The sequence below is a fragment of the Nuphar pumila genome, unplaced genomic scaffold (assembly GCF_984573655.1).
Source record: "Nuphar pumila unplaced genomic scaffold, dmNupPumi1.hap1.1 HAP1_SCAFFOLD_439, whole genome shotgun sequence".
Classification (NCBI taxonomy): Eukaryota; Viridiplantae; Streptophyta; class Magnoliopsida; order Nymphaeales; family Nymphaeaceae; genus Nuphar; species Nuphar pumila.
This window is the reverse complement of record NW_028323345.1, coordinates 40343-50863: the sequence shown is the minus strand read 5'-3', so window position 1 is coordinate 50863 and position 10521 is coordinate 40343. Positions and strand designations below refer to the sequence as shown.

The window sequence follows — 10521 nt, the reverse complement described above, 5'->3', positions numbered from 1 at the left end:
CCAGAATATTTCAGAATAGGGGATCTTCTCCTGACAGTGACAGTTCAGCTGCTTGGTCCTATTGCACGACAGCAATATCAAGGTTTCCGTTATAGTGTGGTACAGTTGTAAGAACCCGTTCTGCTCTTCGACGTGCAACTGTAACAGTGGAGGCATGGTGGCGCGCATTTCACTTTGCAATGTACAGCATTTAACAGGCAACACGACAAGCTATTTGGTTTGTCTCAAAACACCCCACGCACTCAACCCAAAACATGGCGAAAGGCACATCAGCAAAGCCATCACACTTTCGGCGACATGCACAGAAACACGATGCTCAGGTGATGACAGTGGGCTCCTTGCGGCCAGTCCTCTCCTCGAGAGCAGACACGCTAAGCGCAATGTCAATAATCGGCTTGAGAGCCTCCTGCGCATCCATTCCGAACTTGCTGGCATCATTGCTGTACTGCTCAATGTACAGGCGGATGGTGGCGCCAGCCGAGCCAGTGCCGGAAAGACGGAAGACGAAACGCGAGCCGTCCGAGAACACAAACCGCAGGCCCTGGCCCTTGGCGACGGAGCCATCGACAGGGTCAGTGTAGCAGAAGTCATCGGCAGTGTCAAGGACGTAATCGCCCATCTTGGTGCCCTTTGGAGTGTTGGCGATGAACTCTTTCAGATGCGTCATCATACCGTTGGCCGCATCGGACTCCACATTCTCATAGTCGTAGCGCGAAAAGAAGTTGCGGCCAAACTTGCCCCAGTGCTCCATGGCGACATCCTTCACCGTCACTAGATCGCCGCCTTCAGGAACATCCTGCAGCACAACAGAGGTCAAGGGAATAATCAGTGAAATTGATTCCATTCTGCCAGTCTACCACGGGCACTGACTGGCTGTGCGAGTTAGGTTGATGTGATTCACATCAGGCTACTGAGCAAGGCTCTGCCCTTTCCAAAGGAATTGGTCGGGTTTGGCATGAGTGCTAGGGAATGCGTGAGAGCACAGCATACACACAATCAAGTCATGAAACGACCCAGTAGCATTAGACCCGCAAATCTGCCAAATGCTGCGATACATCCAACTTGCCTACTCCTACCGTATACCCAACTGGCCGCCACGAAAGGCTGGCCTGTTTACGGGAGGTGCACCTTGTTTTTGTATGCTAGGATGGACAACCAAGCGAGGACAGCCCAGAGACCGTCCTTCTCACGAACATGTTCTCCACCGGTCCCGAACGACTCCTCGCCGCAAATCGAGCACTGGTTGGAGTCCATTAAGTTGCAGAAGAACTTCCAGCCTGTGGGCACCTCAAAGTACTTCAATCCCATGCCGGTCGCCACCTTATCAAGCGCTGCTGACGTTGGCATCGAACGCGCCACGCCTTTGAGACCGTCTACGCACACCACCTCTCGTTAAGCGATGCCTTGATGCCACCAAGACTGAGCGTAGACATTTGCTCAGGTGTCATCAACTCTTTGAGGCCTGTTGGCATGTTGACTCATGTATATATCTGTAATTATGTCTGTTGACTGTCATACTTTTCTTGTGTCTAGGTCCACGTAGAATATACACCAAGGATGTCTCCGTGGATAGGGAGTGGACTGTAAATATATTCTAACAAGGCCATCTACACGCACCACCTCCCGTCAAGTGTAACACTGATTCTTTGAGGCCATCTATTCACACCACCTCTCGTCAAATGTGTCATCAACTGCTTGAGATTGTCTGACGGGCAATAGAAGATTCCAGGCACAGGTATGCATGAAACAACAGGCCCAGAATACTGAGAGATCTGAGGAGTATTGGCATATGAACTGCTTAATGTCTGAGCTTGACATTGGGTACGTCTTCATGTGCCAGAATATCAGAGCAGCTGACATCCCAGGCCAGCCATTGCCAGCAGCTGATGTTCTCTATGGGACAATGGTTCCGTTGCCAGTGTGTGTTGAGTTTTTGTTTCGTCTGTGTTACGAAATCTCGCTGGGTAACAATCTACAGAGGCTCGTCCTCTGATGGACTCTACATGTACGTCTCAACAGAGCAGAAGGCATGATCAGCGGAAGGTTGGTGTGTTGTTGTGAGACATTAATCTGACCTACATTAATCAAAGTGCACCGCTACCCAACAGCTAGAGTCAGGGCGTCTGACATGAGTCACACCAATGGCGTCACTTGGAAGTCAAGCACAGTAGCTCGTGCTCACACAACACCATCGATCGCATGATAGCTGTTTGCCACATATATGAAGAGGACATCCCACGTTAAGGTGAGTGCGAGCAGCCACCAGCCTGGTCCAGGGCACTGACACAGTCAGCTGATGGCACACCAATCACTGGCATGTAACAAGTACCCCTGATGATACTACCAGGATCTTTACTGCTCTGTCATCGACATACAGGTGTAGACGCGCTGTTGTAGAGAATGGTGTCCTTCACGTTGGCAGCGATCATAGTTTTTTCTATCGCGTTAGGTACGCTGCTGACTGCCAAAATGATGGGATGTTGGCACAACTGATGCCATCAATCAAGTGATATTCGCCGGGGGGGAAGCATCGAGCAGCATCAGAGCAGCACGCACCCTTGAAGTAGGGGATGGCGTCCTTTGCATTGGCAGCGATCATGGCGACAGAGTCGAGGGGTGATGAAGAACTGGTTGCCTAGGATCATGTTGCGATCACCGTCGCCGTCAGACGCAGCGCCAAAGGCAGGGCCATCGGCTTTCCACATTTTCTCAACAAGCTCGTGAGCGTATGTCAGGTTGGGGTCGGGGTGCCCCCCGTTGAAGTCCTCGGCAGGCACCCCATTGGCGATGATGGATGGCGAGCAGCCGAGCTCACCCACAAACAGCGGCTCCGCGTACGCACCCGTCACCGCATGCATCGCGTCAAACGTCATGCTGCACAACGCACACCATGTTACATATGTGTGTGTGTGTGTGTGCCGGCGGCACTCCGTGTTACACATGTCCTAGTACAGCGTGTGTGTGCCGGCGTGCACCTCGTCAAATATCATGCTGCACAGCGCACTCCGGGTTACATTGCCGTAATACATGCCCTAGTAAGTACAGCGTGTGTGTGCCAACGCATGCCCCACATATCACCGCGTTTGAAAGATATACCTGATGCCGCACAGTGCAAAGCGGCCAAACAATCACCGCTTGAAGTACCATGCAGACCCAAGAAATCGCTGAACATCTGCCATAGCAGATGGCATTGTTCTTGTCGTACTCGGCGAAACAAACGCCTTTTTGCCGTACGATGGCGGATGTCTCTCGGTGGGCTCGTAAACACTTAAGCAGTGTGCGCCTTAGCCTTCGCAACCCCGCCTAACTACTCCAAGACTTTGCAATCTGTTCTCTCTCATCTCACTCACTGTATCGTACGCTCAAGAGTGATCTGAGTGCCCGGAACTCTCGCAAACAACAGCTCAACACAATGTTACAATGTTATGTATCATGTGATGTATGATGATGTATCTTTGTACAACACTGCTGCATCCACATGAACATTGGCAACTCCAAGAACTACCTGGAAACCAGTGCTACCATTACCTTCACCTGAGGCAAGCCTACCTGGACCAGCCTGACCTACCATAGCCTGACCTGACATGTCTTCAACCTCTTCGTCATGACTTTCAATGTCATGTTTGACGCTACAGATTCACGCCGCTGAGTCGAAACAATTGATTTCAAGCGCCAAACTTTGGCACAAAGATCGTGTCAAGACCTGCTGCAGCAATGTGCGCTGACGAGTTTACTCGCACCTGAAGTTCGGGCGCGAGAGGAAGGACTTGAGCATGCCAAAGTCAAAGACCTCCTTGAGGGTCGCGAAGTAGTCGGTGGTGTAGTCGATGACCTCGACTTCAAAATCGCCAAAGGTGCTGACGCCGATTGCGGAAAGGTCCACATCGGGAATGGCGCCCATCAGCAGCTCTGAGATGCTCTACACCAGGCACCAGGCTGAGAGAACTGAAAGCGCAAGGGTGGCTTGACATGCTGGTGGGCATGATGTAACCGCCGTAGCTGCATCTGGAACTGGTCAAGAACCCAGGTAAAGTCTCCCCAGATCTTCTGATTTTGTTAATACAACCGAGTTTTTGGGGTGTAGATATCACATCACCCAAATAACCGTTTACCATCGATGTTGATGTATCTTTTTACAACACTACCCGCATCCACATGGACATTGGCAACTCCAAGAACTACTTGGGAATCAGGATGTTCGGGCCAGCATTGGGTTGCCCATTCTGGCGACACCCGCTCTGGCGAAGCACTGAACCCATGAAGAGCTTTGATATAAAACGAGTTCTACTAGTTTGCGCAGGGCATGCATGTCCATGTGGATGCTGCAGGGTTAGCGTAAGAAGGTGCATTGCCGTTACATCACATACATAAAGAGCAAGAGCTACGATTTAGGCCAAAAGCAACCAAGTTAACACGTTCGAAACAATGCAGCTCATTGAATGTAACAGGCAAGCTGTTACTGGTGCATGAACATCACACACACCCCGCCCTTTGCGCACATCAAGTTGGACGGTGCCAAATACTGTGCCCACCACCCACCACATTGCGTACCATACGACTGGTCTGTTTTGCGCCGTCACCAATTGCTTTGTGTTTCCCTGTGGTGCCAGTTCTGTGCGAGAGAGGAGCATGAACAGGTTTGCCTGATAGCTCTCGATGCTGGGCACCCCATCGCACTACCCGCGCCGCATTCTAGCATCACACAAGCCCACAAGAGGCCTTGAAAGACAGGCTGTTGGCAGAATTTTGCGACCCACTTATGCATGCACATGGACAAAGATTCTGAAGAGAACACAGAGCACGAGACACGTTTGCCAAACATCTGCAACATCAAAATGATGCATAGCGTATGCGAAGAGGCCATATGGCAACTTCTCATAGTAGTGCACAACCAAAACATGCACAGTTGGACGACCGGCTCAAAATCCATTCAGGGCCGATCTACCAACTACTGCTTCCTAGTAGGGTACCTCACGCAGAGACGTACCGTGGTGTACGAGAAGATCTGGTCGGTGATCTTCTCAGGCGCAGGCTCCCCTGAGGAGTAATTGAACTTGATGCCCCAGTCCTCCTCGGGCCCCGCAGGATTGTGTGACGCAGACATGATGAGGCCTCCATACAGGGAGCGGCGGCGGATGAGCGCCGACATTGCGGGTGTCGCAATGATGCCATTCTTCCCAACGAGCACTTTCTTCACGCCTGCAAGCCATCGAGCGATTCACAGCAGTACACAGCAATAAATAGCCATTGGGCAAGAAATAGCAGACGCGAGTACACACCAGCTGAAAACTTCATGACTGAGTGCGGTTGAGGAAGAATGGCATGATTTGACATGCCAGATCATGTTTAGGGGGTAATGCCCCGTCAAGAGGGATGGTGCATCGTGGCCAGCGATTTTACATTGCTAGGGTTGATGCATGTCCTGGGTTGCTGTGCATGAGTTGTCGATCACCCAGCATCTGCTGCAATGGAGGAAACGGCATGCTCATGAGCACTGTGCCAGGCAGCATGGTCGCATCTGTGCAGAGTCATGAGAAACCCTGTTAATTTGCTTGGCATGTGCAAAAGTCGCCTGGTGTCAGAACAAATGCGTCACAGCGACTTGACTCTTCATACCGTTTCCGGCGGCCAATTTCAGAATGATCTGAACAGCCTCCTTGTTGAAATAGCGCCCATCACCTCCCAGCCCAATGGTTGTGCCTTTGGCCTCATCACCAAGAGCAGAAAACAGTGACTGGACCCAGTTCGCCAGGTACTTTGGTTGCATGAACACTTTCGTCTTCTTACGAAGGCCAGAAGTTCCAGTCTTCTGTCCCTCGAAGGGGGTGGTGGGCTGTTTCTGCACCGTGAGAGTCTGCGCAACAGGGTTCTTTCTGTCAGTTGCAACGGTTGACCAAGTTGTGCGACAGACGCGCGACATTGAAAGCTGATGTACGCCTATGAACAATTCAATCAACAGAAAATTTCTCCCGAGAAGCGAGCGTAAGCCTTGACTGCCAGTTGACCAAGCTCCCACCCTTTAGGGTCAACCTTGCGATAGCTAGCATTGCCCGTAGCTGTTATGACAGATGCACTACCAGAAATAGATTGCATCTGACTCTGTGTTCACAACCTTCAACTTGCGGGGATGGATTCATAACAGGCGTATCGTACCGACATGTTCCTGGAGCGCGAAATGAAGCAACAAAAGCAATTGGCTGTGCAGGAAATCGTCCAAGGAAGCACACGAGGGCTTAAAATTGCATCGAACCTTGCCCCCATGGAGCCTGTCACCGACGTATTGCTAACGAATGACTGGACCCCATCGTGATATTGTCCAGATGAATATTCGCGCGTCATCGTTACAAGATAGCTTGCCTGATAGACTACGCTGTTGTCAACAGGGCGCCGTGCAATCAAGCTGGCTGCCTTCTGGCACATTATACCTTTCCACGTTCATTATGGCAACAGGGACATGCTAGATCGCGAGAAGTACGCTCTCACAGCGGCCATTAGCCACCAAACGAACACTAGTATGCCCCGGATACCCCGTAGAGGTAGGTACTTGAAACAATATTCAAATGCAAGGTCCATGGCAACAACTCCTCGCCGCCTTTCTGTAGGTCTGTGAAAACATGCATGTGTGAACAATCACAGTAACCAACAGACAGTCGCACAGCGGGCAATCAGACAGCTTGACATCAAACGAGTGGCTCGATGATGAAGTGGCATGGTAGAAAGTCTGGGAGTGCGGTCATGAGCAGTGCACAGATTATGACACTTACCACAGCCATACCAAGAGCCTAGCAACAAACAATCCTTAAGCCCTCGCGCGTGACAGTTGGCTGATGGTGGAAGCGTGCTTAGTTACGTAATTGTGACTAGGCCAGATATGTGCTGACACAGAGAGACGGAATCACCATAGCTCAAGCTGTAACACAAAATTAACACACACTCGCAGCGGTTTGAAGACCCTTCAGCGAACGTCAGCAATGTGGAACTCTTTGAAAGCTCCGCCAGCTAAGTGACTCCAAGGCCGCAGCGGCATATGGCTCCATTACCCCTGTACATAGAAATACTAAGCTCTCATAGCGCATTGTTGACAAAGTCGCCCTTGGGCTGGGCACTTGTGGCGCTCCGGTTTGCCCATAAGACTTGTGCAACTACGGGATGAAGGTGTGCTCGTTGGGGTCGGTTGTCTGGTAACGTGTGCATTCCCGTCGGTCGAACACGGCTGTTGCGCCACCAGCTGAGCGGGCCGCTTGCAGATGGGACGTGGCAGCTATTTGCACCCCCGAGGCGTCCAGGAAGGTGAGCCTACCAGCTAAGCCGGCAAGCATGTTGCTATGCGTGCTTGGCCCTGAGTTGCGATGGCTACGCCTTGAAGCCCAGCGGCGACCGAAGTAGTGGTTCCCCTGACGTGGTAACCCCAGCACGCTTTGCGATGCGGCGCCAAGTCCCAACGAGGACATTGTGGCGAAACACCAATGCCCCTGAGACGGAGCGGCCTGTCGTGGCGTGATCAAAATCGCCTGCTTGAATGTAGCGCCTGCAAGGGCGCTGTAAGCAGAGGGTATTGGTGGGCAGCTGCGACAAGCCGCGGAGGTGGTGAATGGAGCGGACGAGGTTGGGACATATTTCGTATGTACATAAGAGGAAACTTGATTTATTGTATGGATTGCGGCGGCGGGTCTCAAAGCGTGACCTTGACCGCCATTTTGTTGGTATTGTCACGGTATCTGCTTGATGAGCAGACGTTAATGTTTGTCAGGCAGGACTGAGGTTGCACATTTGGCAGACAAACGTTTGTCAGGCAGGACTGGGGTTGCACGTTTCGCAGAGATCACTCGGGTAGGGATGTAGAAACGCATTATTGGACGCACATTTGTTGAATCAGCACCTATGCACTTTTGGCACAAAAAAGGCGCTTTTGTACGGGCTTAGCTGATCACTGAGCAACGACCAGTGATCAGCTTTGGCACATCCATAGGGGTCAAACAAGTGCACATTCCCATTGCACGTTTGGTCTGGCAAATATGAGATTACCAATGCGCGAGGTAAGCCATGACTGTCTCGCCCATTGCCAATAGAAAGCAGCTGAACATGTTCTCATAGTCTAGACAACAATCACTCAGTGAACTGAAGGTGCACTGAGGATACCATTTTAAAATGTACTGAAACTCTCGAGTAATGTTCTGCTCAGGAATTAGATATCGTAAGAACACCAACAAATGGGCAGTTATCACAAGAAACTAGAGTCGATGAAGTTTGTATTTGCTTCAATATGCAGTGACATCCAAGTCTAGGATGGGGTAGAGTGGCGGAACAAGAACGTGAAATGACATCCCAGTCTAGGATCGGAGATATGCCACCGGGCAGGCCCTTGAGGTTATACGTTAACACATCAACAGTGATTGCGGGCTGTAAGAGTAATTGTCAATAGGGCATGCGCGCTGTCGGAAACTGTGCCCCACGATAAGGCACTGGCCCATGCCATATCTTGATCAGCCCACAATACCGTCCTGCACTGTCTTGATCGGGTAGACTTTGTAACTCAATATCTGGTCCAAGTGATCTGTCACATTTTCCAACATCCTGATTCCAGCCTCCCAAGCGTGCTGTTCGGCCTCCTCTCGAGGTTTCCCCTTCTTTAGCTCCTCTTCAAGCACCGCGGCGGCCTTGTTCTCTTGGCAAGTCAGCGCGAAAGACACCCTAAGCGCAGTCCAGCGGTCGAACGTGGCGATTTTGTACGTTTGAAAGCCATCGATCTGGTGTGTCTTGGAGTGGGGCAAGTGGATGATGAAGAGGGAGGGGTGCATTGTGAACTTGGTGCCCAGGATACCCAAATGCTGGAGGTGGGAGAGTTTGTCCATTTGAAAGCCTCGGAATTTCGGGTTGAACTGGGGCATGGAGTGCTTGAGCGCAACGATAAAGGGCTCGCAGTCCGGCAGTAGCTGCATCTCGTAGTCCTTGGAAGCGAGAACCCATTGCTCTTGTATCTTTTGGCATCCATAGGCGAGGTCGAACTGTAAAGCAGATCAAACGGTTACGTAGGGAGGCAAAAAAGACAATTGACCAGGCTAAAAAGAAGGCAAATTTTGTGATCAGAAAGCAGCAGAAAGAACAGTCTGTGGTCCAAAAGGCTATCTTAATTCAAGATAAGCGTCAGTTCTTATCTTCAAGGATTGAGATACGTTTTGGCACCGACACCATCCCACGCCTGTCGATACACCGTTTGCGTACGCATGCCGACCACTCAACCCATTGACAGCTGAGTAGCAGTAAGCCCACGCATTTACAACATACGACTGACCCAACAATTACATTAGGTGAAAGTCACCATTTTTGACCAAAACATTCTGGAGATTTAGGTTGAAAATTGTTCAAATGGCCATTTGTTTGCGATTTTGTTTAAATATTCAGGGGCAGTACGGTCTACGATCGTCTGACAATTCTTTGGTGGCATTAATCATGCGCTGTTTGCTGAGAAACAGTGTGTGGGGCCGCTGCGCACCTCCGCCTGGTAGAACGGTTCAATCTCGCCACGGTTCATCAGCTCCACGAGCTTTGGCTTGGTGAAGGGCACATCGAGGTCCGTGTACAGCCAGCAGTCGTCGGTGGTTGGATAACACGGTGAGGACTCAGGGGTCTCGTGCTGGTTGACGCGGAGCCGCCCAAACGCTGGAATGACCAATACTTCCCGCGCTTGCCGCTCCTCCCAGCCCTTTCGGATCCTTGGTAGCACGACGTCTGACTTGAGCTGGTTGTAAAAATGACCAGCCTGACCAGAGAGCACAAAGTCGGCGTCCACAAGCATCACAAATGCATTGGTTTGCACCTGCATCACACATTCCAGGTTACTGTGAAGAACTTCCAATGCCGCTGTTCAATAGTCGACAAGCTGAAGCTGCTAATGAATGTGTGCCAGTGCTTCGGAAAAACGGGTTTCGGCCTCCAAATTTGCCCCCAACATGCATGTTTTGGGGGTATCTGGACGTGAATTTAAGAATCAGAGGGTCTGGCGAAACACTGACATGTACCTGCAGTCAGACCATCATGCTTGCCTGATCGCACTCTTGCCGACATCTCTCTTGTGTTCTCACGAGGACATAGCGAGACTGCCAGTTGACTGCCAGTTGAACTTGCTTTGTTGATTGGGTGAGGAGAGACATGCAGGCGGTGCCTGTGCATCACAGGGTTGCCCTTGTTAGCCACCAGGAGAACTCGAATCCTTGGGTTCTGTAAGGGATATGAAGGGTGGGGGGGGGCCAAGCAAATCAGTCATGGTTGGTTAGCTGGTGAGTCACTTTCGCAAAAGTGCCGAAGCATTGGAGCAGTGTGTGATGATGTGTATTGACTCGCACCATGTTGATGGCCGTGTTGCGTGCTTGGTTGATGGGGTAGAGTCCGTCATAGATGTTCCAATAATTCTTCATTTTCTCGCCAGAGTAGCGCTTCCTCAAGGCTTCCTCATCCCACCACGACTCCTCCAACCCCGTCGACGTGTTCTTGATGTCGCAGCGCAGAGTGAGCTGTCTCTCG

The 10521-nt window shown here is 51.1% G+C and overlaps 1 pseudogene; it reads right to left on the bottom strand.

Moving 5' to 3' along the window:
- Positions 1-316: 316 nt before the first annotated feature.
- Positions 317-5920, bottom strand: LOC149810232 (phosphoglucomutase 1, chloroplastic-like; annotated as a pseudogene).
- Positions 5921-10521: the final 4601 nt, after the last annotated feature.